The 16904-nt window shown below is 32.4% G+C and overlaps 1 long non-coding RNA gene across 5 annotated transcripts in view; it reads left to right on the top strand.

The window, feature by feature from the left end:
• LOC128520147 (uncharacterized) overlaps positions 1–16904 on the top strand; it is a 102193-nt gene that overhangs the window by 14093 nt on the left and 71196 nt on the right. For 4 of the 5 annotated variants that reach the window (XR_008357914.1, XR_008357915.1, XR_008357913.1 and 1 more), the window contains exon 2: positions 14633–14728. This is a non-coding gene — a long non-coding RNA (uncharacterized LOC128520147). Of the gene's footprint in view, positions 1–14632; positions 14775–16904 lie in introns of all 5 variants that reach the window. The other variant, XR_008357916.1, reaches the window with a different exon arrangement.

The raw sequence follows: 16904 nt of genomic DNA, 5'->3' as shown, positions 1-16904 counted from the left end.
ACAAGGGTTTCAATTTGATCAAATAGACCCCTCACCTCCACTGGCATTCCTCTCATTCCACTTCTGTACTAGATTTGAAATTGTATTTGGACTTGAACATGGCTAGCTGAACTATTAGAGTCTCCCTGTTAAGTTCTGGATACTGATCAACAATATCATTCACCTCTCCTGTGAGAAGAATGTCTTCCAGCCTTTTCTAAGTCTTAGTGTGCAAATCTCGAATCAAATCATTAATGTTTGCCAAGTCAGTGAATGCATTTTAAAAACTCTTTGTGCGAAGTGGATTGTCTGTTGGTAAACTGAAACAAAATTCTTGCCATGGCAATATTACTATGTAGCACATCAATTTCTTTCACTATTTCTGACAAATAGTCATCAGGAGAACTGACAGGGATCATATTTATACTTTTACATTTAGCTGTTTAATCTGCTGTTAGTTTTAAGTCCGTATTCACAGACTATAGCCTTCCCTGCTATAATGAATGTTATACCACCAAAGCGGTAAAAAAAACTAAACAAACTAGCATTAGCATTAACGTTAACTGTTGTCGTTACGTTGATGGACTTTGATGGATTCATTAGTGAACTTGAAGTGACTTACACTTTTTTTAAAAAAAAAAAAAGCTCCTTATGTCCAGCTTCTTTTTTTGCTGCCACCATCCTCAATTACCCAACACACCTTCTTGCACAGGAAAAAAATTCACTGCATTTGGCGCTGCTTGTATCTGAACGCAGCCATAGGCTCTCACATGAGAGCAGGTAAAAAGTCGAAGAAGTGGATTAAATTTTTGGTGGGGACATCTTCTGGGAGGATATTGGTGGGGACACATCCCCTCCGTCCACCCTAAATCTACGCCCTTGCATTTATGCACCCCATATCATCTGAGATGTTGGCTTTTGATCTTGAACGTTGATAACACACTGGAAGGTCTCCCTCAGACTTGTCAACACTTTTCCACTTTAAAACAACTCATTTTAAATGAGCCTTGGCCCACAGGACACAACAGAGCTTCTGGACCATGTTCACATATGGCTTTCTTTTTGCATGATAAAGCTTTAGTTGGCATCTGCAGATGGCACGGCGGATTGTGTTTACTGACTGTGGTTTCTGGAAGTAGTCCTGGGCCCGAAGTCCACAGTCGTTGACCATGTCCCTTAAGCACTTAGGAGATTTCTCCAATTTCTCAGATTTTTTTGGAAAAGTAGACTATGCACTGTTAATGATGAGATTTGCAAGGCCTTTGCAATTTGATCTTGAGGAACATTATTTGTTTTTAAAGAATTGCACAATCTTTTTATGTACTCTTTTACAGATTTTTATAGCTAATCATGTTACAAACCTGATACGAGATGTTCTCCCAGCTGAATCTTTTCATAATTTATTGCTTTTTCATCCCTTTATTGCCCCCATCCCAACTTTAATAGCCTGTAGCAGGCATCAAATCTGAAATGAGCTGATTTAGTAGATAAAATTGTAAAATTTCTCAGTTTAAATATTTATGTTCTCTATTGTGATTTAAAAGTATTTTAGTTTTCACTTCATTCAAATAAAAAAAAACATCCCAACTTTCCCCCGAAATTCTTCTTGTAACATAGGCAAACATTTCAATAAAAACATAATGTATAACACAATTGGAGAACCAATCACTTACTAAAAACTAGCATAAGTGGTTATCAAAGTTGGCTTATGGACTCCTACTTTGCAAGTTAGAGTACAGAGGCCATGTATAAGAGTGTATGAGTTGAAATTAAGCACTGGCAACAGTTTGTCAGCCTGTTGTACAAAGTGGGTGTGTCTGTTAAGATTCCCAGTCATTCAGATGAGAATATCTGAAAGATGAATCATGTCAACTGGGTTTCTTTCTTGCTTGTTGGGTAAAAATGGTTCACTCCCCAGAAGAAGAAACTGTGATGAATAGCCCTCCATTTTTATATCCACTTCTACAGAGCTTTTGTGTTTCACAGAGGAGATTAACATGGCTTCTCAATATTTACATGATCTGAAAAGGATTTTTTTTTTGTTGTAGGAAGCAAGAATTTTGCAATAAAATTAAACTAAATAAAATCTAAATGTTGATGTCTAATTAAATAAAGTCATTTATCTGTTTTTTTCTTTTAGCATTCGCATCTTATATGATAATGTGGGAGTGTCTTATGCCGGAGTGACAATATAATTAACTCAACATTCTGCCCACTAAACTCTTGACTATTAATCTAGGAGTAGTAGACAGATACAAGTCAATAGTTTTTTAGATTTTGTTTTCGTACAGCCGAGTCGAAAAGATTTGAAGCGATCTGTTTCTTAGATATTTCGGTTAATTCATAAAAACCCTCCCAACAGTGTTTGACTGATTGTACTTATAGTTAGTAGCCTGGTAACCAGTGCAAGGATCTATCAAATGATGGAAACTTAAGAACACTTTTGTAAGTCGTTCTGCATAAGATCGCCTGCCGAATGCCCAAATGTAATGTAATGTAAGGAAGAACTGAAAAAAATAATGGATCTACACATTTTTTAACAGAATTTATTTAATTTTTAAATAATATTTAACAGAAAATTTGCATGTTAGACAAAAATCTAAGTAACGAAAAGTTAGTAAATAATGATTGCTACTTTTATGGCAAACTCATAAACAAATTAAATTACATATTGGACTACTACTTGCGGAGTTAAAGTAAAGACGTCCCGTAAGAGGGTGGTTGAGTCAAAATCATCAAGCGCTGGAACTAGAAACACTTTTTGAGCAGTTTTAGACTCGCCTTCGTTCATCTGTATTGCACAAAGCATGTGTTTAACAAAGGAGCTCAAAATGGCCTTTCAATATTCACACAAATGGTCTGAAAAAGATTTCTTTCTTTTCTTTTTTTTTTTGTAAGAAGCAAGGTCACCCTTGTGATTTAGGGATATTATTTACTCCATAATCCCACTCAGTCCCTTTTCAGTTTTGGAATAAAGTTAATAAAAAATTTAAATTTAAAAACACCACGATGTCTGATTAAATCACACGTCGAGTCATTTATCTGTTTTCTGTTTTTTCTTTCAGCATTTGCATCGCATCTCATATGATAATGTGGGATTGCTGGAGATAATTAACCCAACATTCTGCACAAAAAAACCTTGGCGATTAATCCAAGGCCATCGCTTTAGTACAGCCGAGTCGCTATCAATCTTTTAGCGACAACTAAAAACCCGATTTGTTTCTTAAGTATTTGGGCTCATTCATAAAAGAAAAACCCTTCTCAACAGTGTTTGACTTATGATTCTTAGTTAGTTACCAAATAGCAGTGTAAGGATTTATGCAATGGTTGAAGCACGTTTGTAAGTCTCTCTAAATAAGATCGTCTACCAAATGTCTAAATGTAATGTAAATGTAATGTAAGCACTGAAAAAATACTCTTATATTACATTTATTTTACGTTAGAAGTAGTTGCAATATATTGTCTACATATATTTAAACAGAATTTCCTCTTAAATAATATATGCATGTTTAATGACATTAAACCAGTAAATAGTGGTAGCTACGTTTTGTCAAACTCATTATTTTGACATATCTTTAAGAAATAAATGATTAAAAACCAAAACATTAATGAGACAATGGATTAATTTATGCTATGTAAAATTTATAATATTCACCTTTCTGAGCAAATACAAGCTGATCGACACTGACGCTTTTCAACACATCGAGCTTATTGAATCAAATGTGAGGAAAATAGGATAACTGTATGAGAATTCTACAATAATAATACTGAAAACAATAGTCTTTGTGTTATAATAATTTATTAAATTAGTAAATTAGGTAACCCTGTATATATAAAATGGATAAATGACATACTGTTTTGGAGTAGGTAAAAATTAGATTTTACACTATGCACACACACCCACAAACGCACACACACAAGAAATTCTACAAAATAGGCTCCTAAACTTATTTCCCCATGTCAGCGCTCTCACCTGAATTAAACGCCTGCTTTTCTTTAAAAGTTTTCTTAAAACAAAAAACAACGAGAACATTCAGAGCACCTTCAGGCAGTGGAAAACTCTGTTGAACGGTTCTAGATGTTTTTTCCTCAAGAACTCATTTAAAGCTATTTTTTGTTTCCTCTCAGCACAGTGTCTTTTGCATCCTGTCTGAGTTTTAGTACATGCAACGCAATTTTATTTCCTAATATTACTTTACGTTACGTCTTTCTGTATACATTTACTTTTCTGTAAAATTGATGTGAATTTTTTTTGCAACTACTTCTAACGTATATCAGTTTTATTTAATAATCAACGGAAATCATTCAAACCAGTAGGTCATGCAACATAAACCTCATTATTGACTTTTTATTTAATGGGATGATCCCAGCTTAACACATGTTTAATATTAACAACAACAACAACAACAACAATAATAATAATAATAATAATAATAATAGTAGTAGCATACAAAAGTATATGCTTGAAATACTAATGCCACAAGTACAGAGGCTCTTATTCGGCTTTTATTTTTTGGAATAAATACGTTTGGTTGTTTAATAATTGTTTTTAGCCTGCAGATGGCGCTTTTTACTTTCATTTTCTATTGCACGCCGCTACGAGGTAGTATTATTAACGAGTATCGGTTAATCTTGTAGGTTTAAAGCAAAAAACTAACAAAAAATAAAAAAACTCGAAATAAAATGCAAATGTTTAAACAACATGAACGCTAAGCATGCCTTTGGTTATTGATTTCATCAGATGTAAGCGGAGACTAATTCATTTCCAGGGTTGGCTTTTTTTAATGGCGATTTCAAGGATTAATTAGACATAACACGTCGTAATTTTTTACTGTAATATTAAAATGATAAATTTGTCTGTTTCAGCATTTGTATTAAATTGTTTTTTTTTCTTGACATGCGGAAGTTAAGAACGGAAGTAAACGTTTAAAATGCAGATTAAAATCAACAGAGACCCAGGAGACATTTTGAAAATACAGGCTAATATGGTAATACGGTACAAAACGCTGTAAGATCGTTAGGAGTCGAATATGGCTGACTGAAAAAGGTATAAGCATATAAAATAAAGCACCGCAAAAAATGATAAATAAAATTACCTTACCGAACCAGAAGGACATGATGCAGATTCATACAGCCCAGCCGCATAAGATGTGTCCACTACACCGATAAAAAAAGTAAAGATGAAGGAGTAAGGTTAAGCAGCACGTGATGTTCCATCTTTGGCCAATGGGAAGCGGGGGGTGGGGTGCATGGGGTATAGATACATTTTTCATCATGAATTATGACGGTAATTACATATATCTTTAATATTTCATACTAATTTTATATATATCGTATTTTAGAAAGCCTGTTATAATAGCCTATCACGTAACAATTATGCCACATTAATAATACTTTGTTACCTTTCCCTTGAAGTTGTTCTCGATAGGTCTTCGAACAGATGAACATTTCTTAGAAGGCTCGCCCAGGTCGAACTCTTTTTTATGTTTTACACTTTTGTTAAAATTAAACTTTTCAATTCAATTCAATTCAATTTTATTTATATAGCGCTTTTAACAATGGTCATTGTCTCAAAGCAGCTTCACAAAAATAAAAGAAATTCATTAATATATATATATATATATATATATATATATATAATCAAGTAATAATAATAAAATAATAAGAATAATAATTAATTGTGTATGTGTGAGAAAAATGTGTCTAGATAATAATAAGATGAATGAATGAAATTTCTCTGATGAGCAAGCCAAGGGTGACGGCGACAGTGGCAAGGTAAAAATCCCTTAGATGGCAATAGGAAGAAACCTTAAGAGGAACCAGACTCAACATAAACTATAATTATGTAAACGGTAGAAGGGGGTATTTTAGGATTACTGGTCATTTTGACTCTGGGACAATCAAATCCGACTAACAATCCGTCTAAAATCTGAAATTAGTTTTCTTCTTAGGGTATGCTTAAAGATGGAAAAGAGAGAAACAAATAATATACATAATAGTGGCAACAAATGTTGGTGCATACATTATAACGTGTATCGTGTTTCTTGCATGATTCGTCGCGTTTCTTTAACTAATTGTGGCCGTGTACAGTATACAGTATACAGTATATATATATATATATATATATATATATATATATATATATATATATATATATATATATAAACTTTTCCTCTGCAGAAACAGGTTTTGGTCTAGGAAAGCAAGACCAAACCAAAACCTGTTTCTGCAGAAGAAAAGTTTATTTACCAGCCTCAAAAACAGAGCATAAGTTAAGTAGCAGACATATCTAAATATAAACTGTTCACAGGGGAATATTGCATATGTTGCATGCCTTCAGCATTGTTTTACAATGTAAAAAGAAATAAAAATCAGGAAACACCATGGAATGAGAAGGTGTGTCGAAACTTTTGACTACTGTGTGTGTGCGTGTGTGTATGAAAACTAAGGTCGTCTGATGTCCATTGGTATGTCCTTTTTAATTAAACATTTTCTCAACTAACGCACTCAAAAGTATATGGCCTACTTTACGTTTAAATGTTTAAATTGACTGTTTATGGAAATTTGTGCGCGGTGGAACGGCAGTAGTGGAATATCAAGAAGACAGCGTAAAGTTTTTCGATAAAGATCAGAGACGGATTGGGACGCTTTATTGGAGTCTGACTCAGAGCAGCACAGCACAACAGACATGTAAGCACATACAGTAGCATCCACTGGCAGGATTGTCTCAATAATACAATTTTACCAAGCAGTATAGGACAAATAAATTTTAAGTTTCAATTCGAGGATATAGTATTTCTTTCTTCAGTCATAACTTTATTTTATCATTTCTGTTTCAGTTACACAAGCACTACAACAGGTATACAACCCAAATATATTCTTATTGTAATGTTGAATATATATGTATAAAAATATTGTATGTATATATTACACCAGTATAAGAATTTAGGTAAATTAGTACTTGATATGGTGAGTGATAAATGGGCCAACCTATTATTAAAACCCACTTATCGCTCTCGCACAGTGTCTCGAGGTTGTTGTTTAATGGACGTCTTGTATAATAAAGTGTTGTTCTGTTTTATTTAAAGAAATCTCGGAATAACATACTAAATGATAAAACAATACACATTGTCCGCCACTGTTCAATGTTCTAAATGTTTACATAAATAAAAAAACAAATTATTTTTATTCCGGAAAAAAACATAAAAAAAAAAACACGAACAAACAAACAAGCAAAACATTTCTTCGAAAATTTTGGGAATATACGTAAGAACAAATAAGCAAAAATTATAAATAAATAAATTACATTTGGCGTTGTTTAGCACGTAAAATTCAAATAGATAACCATACAAATTACATTTATTTTTTACAGTGAATTCATTCAGCAATTCTGTGAAAGCATCATTTTATCACACTAGCTGAGAGCTAAAAGAGATAGAAGTTACACTGCTAAGCATTCGGACTTTATTGTTAAGAAACTATTAAGAGTACTTTTATACTAATTAATGAATACAAACCTAAATCAAATTATCAAAACCCATCAAAATGTATTCAAGACTCGGACATCAGCATTGTCCCATGTATTATTATTATTTTTTTAAATAAAGACAGCAAAACAATATTTAAATTCTCAACATCAAATATACAAGTGTCAGGGTGGACATTTTTTAAGCGTTTTGGGCAGACAATCTAAGCATATAATTTTATAGAAGGGCTTTTATTACGACTTTACCACAAAAAAATGATTTTATCACACACATGTTAAAATTGTTTATGTCCTCTGTCCTGCATTGTGGTTTTTAAGTGCACACTGCAGTGGGGTGTTAAATATGTTCATGTATTTTGTAATGGGTTTGGCACAAGGGGGCAGTGGCGGTTCTACACTGAGTTGCTCCCCGGGCGAGACTCCCTCCTGGCGTCCCAAGCCCCCACCCAAAAAAAAATAAAAATAAAAATAAATATATATATATATTAAAATCCGTAAAATATACACTATAATGAGCAGATATGTTTTTGATTTTTAAAATCTATCAACAAAGGTTTAGTAAAATATAAACTGATGCTTCATGATATTATGATACAGAATATCATTTTACTGCAATAAACCATATTTTCACAGTTTTTACTGTTAAATTTAAGGTCTTACTCTGTAAAACTAATTACTCTCTCTCTCTTTCTCTGATCTATTACTTTTACAGCTGACTTGAACTTCATCTCACACAAGAGCTATGACTTTCTCTGCTTTCCACTCCTTGTTAGTTCTTCGTCAGCATGACACAGGTGTACATTTTCTTCATCTTCCTGTTTTGGTCCCTCTCCACCTATGGTAATGTTACTTTCTGCTGCTGTCGTTACCGCGTCCAAATATCTTCATTTGTTTTTTAAATTGGGAAGCGGCTCAGGTGAATGAGTGAATGAGACACAGCCATGGCATAAGGATAAATACTGTACATGCTTATCTTGCTTATCTTGTGGAATGACGCTAGTGTCTGTTTAACAAAATACATTGCAAAATACCTTAGGCTGGTGGGGTAATCTCCCACCCTCTTCTAGTAACATCAAGTTGCAGCTTCTCAGAAGCAGGGAATCATGTAATGTTGCATTTATATTCAAAGTGCTGAAACATGGCAAAAATGCCTATCGCAGTCTAAAGTGCACAAAACAAGGAAAAAAGTACAAATAATAATAATAATAAATAAAATTTGATTGATACACTTACTATTAAATCTCTGTATATACTAATCTAATATCTAATAATGTGTCACCAGGGAAAAATGTGTCACAGAAACATATACATGCAACTTTGCTGACACATCGGAGAACAATGATCCATTTTTAGATAGCTAGCTAATTTACCTGACTGCTGTTGTTTCTGTTGCTGTCTAGGATTATTACTAGCTGTTTAATTAGCAATGTAGGAAATATAATAAATATACAGTCACTTAAATGTCTTATAGTGTTCTTTGGGTACACATAGCAAAATGTATTATTTTATTTGTAAAAACGAAAGTACTATGATTTAAATTAAAAGTCATTGTAGTAAATTGGTGTATGTTATGATTTAAATTAAAAGTCATTGTAGTAAATTAGTGTATGTAAGTGTACATTATTTTGTAGAAACTAAATTGCTGCTTTATTTGCTTCTATAAGAAAACAAAGCTTTCTCATAGAAGCTTTATTTTCTGCTGGTTGGCAGCCCAGAAATGGGCTTCATGATGCTGATGATATAAGTGACTAATGGACAATTTACAGAAAGACATTTTATGTTAGTTTATTTTGTCAGTGTTTCCTAAAAAGTAATCTTCTGGATTTATTAAATGAGTCATAAATAGCTCTTTGTTGAAGTGAGGGCAAAATTCTACACAAGTTGATAGGCAGAAAATCAGGTCACAGTTTTGGAGGCAAATTAATTAGACAAAGCACAACTTATCATAATCAGATAAAGATAGTGTGTATAAATAGTTAATGACTGATACATACATCAACACGGGATGTTTGATTAGTGCAAATAACAGTGATGTACAGTAGGATGTAAGAAGTTTGTAAGAAGCATGTTGATGCATATAGTCCAGTTCAACTGTTTATGACAGTGATTGCCTGAGGAAAGAAACTGTTTCTGTGCCTGGCAGTTTGGGTGTATAGAGTTCAATAGTGCCTGCTGACACAAATACACCTAAACATAGACCAGGCCTGTAGCTTTATATTAATGTTCTGTTAAATTAAATTCAATTCAATTAAATTTTATTTGTATAGCGCTTTTAACAGTTGTCATTGTTGCAAAGCAGCTTTACACTGGTTAAAGTTTAAATGAGATCCATGGTTCTTTACAAAATATAAACTTTTACTTAAAGAAGTTAATCACAGAAATTATTATTATTATTATTATTATTATTATTATTAATAATATTATTAAAAGTAGTAGTAGTAATTTATTACTATTAGTAGTAGTATTATTACTGTATTGACACTAATATTACGCCCATATTTCACACGGCACATTGTGTATGACTTATCACATGTACTGCGCATAGTTTTTACCTTTAACTACAGACAATATGACTAATCAATTACACTATGAGTTCATTCACAATATTACTCAGTGCTACTGGGAAAACAGTCAATCCCACATACCACTAGCTTATTTTTTCATATTCCATTCCATAAGACATGACTAATGTATTGCATTTTTCTACACAGTCTACACTGATTGGACTTCTATAATTAATGTTATGTCATGGGTTGTAGTTTTAAGATATAAAAATGCACCTAGAATGCCTGCAGTTGTAAACATACATATATATATATATATATATATATATATATATATATATATATATATTTTTTTTTTTTTATATATATATATTCGGACTAGCCATAACATTAAAACAACCTTGAAGTTCCCCTTGTGCCATCAGCTCTGACCCCTTGAAGCATGACAAGATGCCCACAAGACATCTGAAGGGTTGTGTGGTATCTGGCACCAGGATGTTAGCAGCAGATCCTTTAAGAACTGTAAGTTGCAGGGTAAGGTTTCCATGACTCTGACTCCTCTGTCCAGAACACCCCACGCATGCAATTGATTGCACTGAATTAAGATCTTGGGAATTTGGAGGCTGGAAAAACAACCTTGAACTCTTTGCCTGCTAAGCTTCTTACACAGCAAGCTGTAATGCACTGATCAGTGCTCTGATGCGCTTCTTTTCAGCCATTTGTGCTATATTAACTTTTTTGTTTGACCAGACCAGACAGTCTAGTCTTTAATGAGCCTTAGATGAGCATGGTCCTGTCCCTAGTTTACTGGTATATAATTGATAATCCATGCACATATATTTGCGTACGTTTTGCTGTCCATTTTCATTGAAGGCAAAGCTCTGCTCTAACTGTTAACATATTTTTGACAAACAGTACACCCTAAAAAATACTGCTGCTGGGTAAATATTGGACCAACTACATGCTGGGTTAATTTAACCCAGCAAAATTGGTTATTTGTTTAACCCAGCAAGATGGGTTAAATATTCAACCCAAATGCTAGGTCATATTATATATTTTTATATATATGATATGATTGTATTTTATATATGCTAGGTTAATTCTACCTCACAAATAGGTTATTATTATTTTAATGTTTTACAGTGAATCTTTAAAAAAAATAATACCCATGTCTATTAAACAGTTAAATTACTTTGATATACTGGTCTATTACAAAAAACTTCCAAGTTTTGCAAACCATACATATATGCAATAAACAACATCCCCAAACAAGGTCCTAAATATTATCATTATTTTTTTAGTCAGACTAGTTGATCTTGTATTCCACGTTGATTTAAAGCCAATTACCAAAGAAATGCATTGTCATAGCTGGTTTCATACTGGCACATTACAATCACCCAAATATTAATACTTCCATCTAGTAGTTATCTGAACAGCTGTGGTACTTTTTCCCATAGTTGACGGGTTGACTGATTTAATTTAGCCTGAGTCACAAGCAACTTTGCTTAAAGAGGCCTACCTGGTTAGCTTACATGCAGCAGTTAATGGTGACATCATACAGCCCAGCCACATATAGGCTAAAATGTGTTCACTACACCGATAAGAAAAGAAAAAGATGAAGGAGTGAGGTTGAGCAGCACGTGATGTTCCATCTTTGGCCAATGGGGGGCGGGGAGATGGGTGCATGGGGTATAGATACATTTTTCATCATGAATTATGACGGTAATTACATATATCTTTAATATTTCATACTAATTTTATATATATCGTATTTTAGAAAGCCTGTTAGCCTATCACGTAACAATTATGCCACATTAATAATACTTTGTTACCTTTCCCTTGAAGTTGTTCTCGATAGGTCTTCGAACAGATGAACATTTCTTAGAAGGCTCGCCCAGGTCGAACTCTTTTTTATGTTTTACACTTTTGTTAAAAATAAACTTTTCAATTCAATTCAATTCAATTTTATTTATATAGCGCTTTTAACAATGGTCATTGTCTCAAAGCAGCTTCACAAAAATGAAAGAAATTCATTAATATATATATATATATATATATATATATATATATATATATATATATATATATAATCAAGTAATAATAATAATAATAACAATAAGAATAATAAGAATAAGAATAATAATAAGAATAAATTGTGTATGTGTGAGAAAAATGTGTCTAGATAATAATGAGATGAATGAATGAAATTTCTCTGATGAGCAAGCCAAGGGTGACGGCGACAGTGGCAAGGAAAAAATCCCTGAAATCGCAATAGGAAGAAACCTTGAGAGGAACCAGACTCAACATAAACTATAATTATGTAAACGGTAGAAGGGGGTATTTTAGGATTACTGGTCATTTTGACTCTGGGACAATCAAATCCGACTAACAATCCGTCTAAAATCTGAAATTAGTTTTCTTCTTAGGGTATGCTTAAAGATGGAAAAGAGAGAAACAAATAATATACATAATAGTGGCAACAAATGTTGGTGCATACATTATAACGTGTATCGTGTTTCTTGCATGATTCGTCGCGTTTCTTTAACTAATTGTGGCCGTGTACAGTATACAGTATACAGTATATATATATATATATATATATATATATATATATATATATATATATATATAAACTTTTCCTCTGCAGAAACAGGTTTTGGTCTAGGAAAGCAAGACCAAACCAAAACCTGTTTCTGCAGAAGAAAAGTTTATTTACCAGCCTCAAAAACAGAGCATAAGTTAAGTAGCAGACATATCTAAATATAAACTGTTCACAGGGGAATATTGCATATGTTGCATGCCTTCAGCATTGTTTTACAATGTAAAAATAAATAAATATAAAAAAAAAAGCAGGAAACACCATGAAATGAGAATGTGTGTCGAAACTTTTAATTATTGTGTGTGTGCGCGCGTGTATGATAACTAAGGTCGTCTGATGTCCATTGGTATGTCCTTTTTAATTGAACATTTTCTCAACTAACGCACTCACCTACTTTACGTTTAAATGTTTAAATTGACTGTTTATGGAAATTTGTGCGCGGTGGAACGGCAGTAGTGGAATATCAAGAAGACAGCGTAAAGTTTTTCGATAAAGATCAGAGACGGATTGGGACGCTTTATTGGAGTCTGACTCAGAGCAGCACAGCACAACAGACATGTAAGCACATACAGTAGCATCCACTGGCAGGATTGTCTCAATAATACAATTTTACCAAGCAGTATAGGACAAATAAATTTTAAGTTTCAATTCGAGGATATAGTATTTCTTTCTTCAGTCATAACTTTATTTTATCATTTCTGTTTCAGTTACACAAGCACTACAACAGGTATACAACCCAAATATATTCTTATTGTAATGTTGAATATATATGTATAAAAATATTGTATGTATATATTACACCAGTATAAGAATTTAGGTAAATTAGTACTTGATATGGTGAGTGATAAATGGGCCAACCTATTATTAAAACCCACTTATCGCTCTCGCACAGTGTCTCGAGGTTGTTGTTTAATGGACGTCTTGTATAATAAAGTGTTGTTCTGTTTTATTTAAAGAAATCTCGGAATAACATACTAAATGATAAAACAATACACATTGTCCGCCACTGTTCAATGTTCTAAATGTTTACATAAATAAAAAAACAAATTATTTTTATTCCGGAAAAAAACATAAAAAAAAACACGAACAAACAAACAAGCAAAACATTTCTTCGAAAATTTTGGGAATATACGTAAGAACAAATAAGCAAAAATTATAAATAAATAAATTACATTTGGCGTTGTTTAGCACGTAAAATTCAAATAGATAACCATACAAATTACATTTATTTTTTACAGTGAATTCATTCAGCAATTCTGTGAAAGCATCATTTTATCACACTAGCTGAGAGCTAAAAGAGATAGAAGTTACACTGCTAAGCATTCGGACTTTATTGTTAAGAAACTATTAAGAGTACTTTTATACTAATTAATGAATACAAACCTAAATCAAATTATCAAAACCCATCAAAATGTATTCAAGACTCGGACATCAGCATTGTCCCATGTATTATTATTATTTTTTTAAATAAAGACAGCAAAACAATATTTAAATTCTCAACATCAAATATACAAGTGTCAGGGTGGACATTTTTTAAGCGTTTTGGGCAGACAATCTAAGCATATAATTTTATAGAAGGGCTTTTATTACGACTTTACCACAAAAAAATGATTTTATCACACACATGTTAAAATTGTTTATGTCCTCTGTCCTGCATTGTGGTTTTTAAGTGCACACTGCAGTGGGGTGTTAAATATGTTCATGTATTTTGTAATGGGTTTGGCACAAGGGGGCAGTGGCGGTTCTACACTGAGTTGCTCCCCGGGCGAGACTCCCTCCTGGCGTCCCAAGCCCCCACCCAAAAAAAAATAAAAATAAAAATAAATATATATATATATTAAAATCCGTAAAATATACACTATAATGAGCAGATATGTTTTTGATTTTTAAAATCTATCAACAAAGGTTTAGTAAAATATAAACTGATGCTTCATGATATTATGATACAGAATATCATTTTACTGCAATAAACCATATTTTCACAGTTTTTACTGTTAAATTTAAGGTCTTACTCTGTAAAACTAATTACTCTCTCTCTCTTTCTCTGATCTATTACTTTTACAGCTGACTTGAACTTCATCTCACACAAGAGCTATGACTTTCTCTGCTTTCCACTCTTCCCTGGGAAACATCTGTTAGTTCTTCGTCAGCATGACACAGGTGTACATTTTCTTCATCTTCCTGTTTTGGTCCCTCTCCACCTATGGTAATGTTACTTTCTGCTGCTGTCGTTACCGCGTCCAAATATCTTCATTTGTTTTTTAAATTGGGAAGCGGCTCAGGTGAATGAGTGAATGAGACACAGCCATGGCATAAGGATAAATACTGTACATGCTTATCTTGCTTATCTTGTGGAATGACGCTAGTGTCTGTTTAACAAAATACATTGCAAAATACCTTAGGCTGGTGGGGTAATCTCCCACCCTCTTCTAGTAACATCAAGTTGCAGCTTCTCAGAAGCAGGGAATCATGTTATGTTGCATTTGTTTTCAAAGTGCTGAAACATGGCAAAAATGCCTATCGCAGTCAATAAAACAAGGAAAAAAGTACAAATAATAATAATAATAATAAATAAAATTTGATTGATACACTTACTATTAAATCTCTGTATATACTGCATGCCTTTCTAATAATGTGTCACCAGGGAAAATTGGTTGTTGCTTAAAGTCATATATTTCATATCTTATATTTTTTTTGTGTAATTTGTAACTAACTGACCTATTTTGGGAAAAAGTGTATTCCAATTCACAATTCAGTTTCAGTAATTTGCCTTTAAACTTTAAAGTAAAAAAAAAAAAAACCTTGAAATTTGTTTGTGGCCTACAGAAACATATACATACAACTTTGCTGACACATCGGAGAACAATGATCCATTTTTAGATAGCCAGCTAATTTACCTGACTGCTGTTGTTTCTGTTGCTGTCTAGGATTATTACTAGCTGTTTAATTAGCAATGTAGGAAATATAATAAATATACAGTCACTTAAATGTCTTATAGTGTTCTTTGGGTACACATAGCAAAATGTATTATTTTATTTGTAAAAACGAAAGTACTATGATTTAAATTAAAAGTCATTGTAGTAAATTAGTGTATGTTATGATTTAAATTAAAAGTCATTGTAGTAAATTAGTGTATGTTACTATGATTTAAATTAAAAGTCATTGTAGTAAATTAGTGTATGTAAGTGTACATTATTTTGTAGAAACTAAATGGCTGCTTGAGGGAAGTGAGGGCAAAATTCTACACAAGTTGATAGGCAGAAAATCACGGTCACAGTTTTGGGGGCTAATTAATTAGACAAAGCCCAACTTATCATAATCAGATAAAAATACAGTGTTTATAAATAGTTAATGACTGATACATACATCAGCACCGGATGTTTGATTAGTGTAAATAACAGTGATGTACAGTAGGGTGTAGTGTACAGTAAGAAGTTTGTAAGAAGCATGTTGATGCATATAGTCCAGTTCAACTGTTTATGACAGTGATTGCCCGAGGAAAGAAAATGTGCCTGTGCCTGGCAGTTTGGGTGTATAGAGTTCAATAGTCCCTGCTAACACAAATGCACCTAAACATAGACCAGGCCTGTAGCTTCATATTAATGTGCTGTTAAATTTAATTCAATTAAATTTTATTTGTATAGCGCTTTTAACAATTGTCATTGTTGCAAAGCAGCTTTACACTGGTTAAAGTTTAAATGAGATCCATGGTTCTTTACAAAATATAAACTTTTACTTAAAGAAGTTAATCACAGAAATTATTATTATTATTATTATTATTATTATTATTAATAATAATAATATTATTATAAGTCGTAGTAGTAATTTATTACTATTAGTAGCAGTATTATTATCTACTGTATTGACACTAATATTACACCCATATTTCACACTGCACATTGTGTATGACTCATCACATGTACTGCGCATAGTTTTCACTTTAACTACAGACAATCTAACTAATCAATTACATTATGAGTTCATTCACAATATTACTCATTATTTTTTCATATTCCATTCCACAAGACATGACAGATTTATTGCATTTTTCTACACAGTCTACACAGATTGGACTTCAATAATTAATTTCATAATGGGTTTTAGTTTTAAGATAAAAAATTCTGCCTAGAATGTCTGCAGTTGTAAATATACAGGTAAATCATATATATATATATATATATATATTTTTTTTATATATATATATATATATATATATATATATATATATATATATATATATATATTCGGACTAGCCATAACATTAAAACAACCTTGAAGTTCCCCTTGTGCCATCAGCTCTGACCCCTTGAAGCATGACAAGATGCCCACAAGACAT

Source organism: Clarias gariepinus, chromosome 4 (genome assembly GCF_024256425.1).
Source record: "Clarias gariepinus isolate MV-2021 ecotype Netherlands chromosome 4, CGAR_prim_01v2, whole genome shotgun sequence".
NCBI classification, from domain to species: domain Eukaryota; kingdom Metazoa; phylum Chordata; class Actinopteri; order Siluriformes; family Clariidae; genus Clarias; species Clarias gariepinus.
This window is presented reverse-complemented; position numbering and strand designations above follow the sequence as displayed.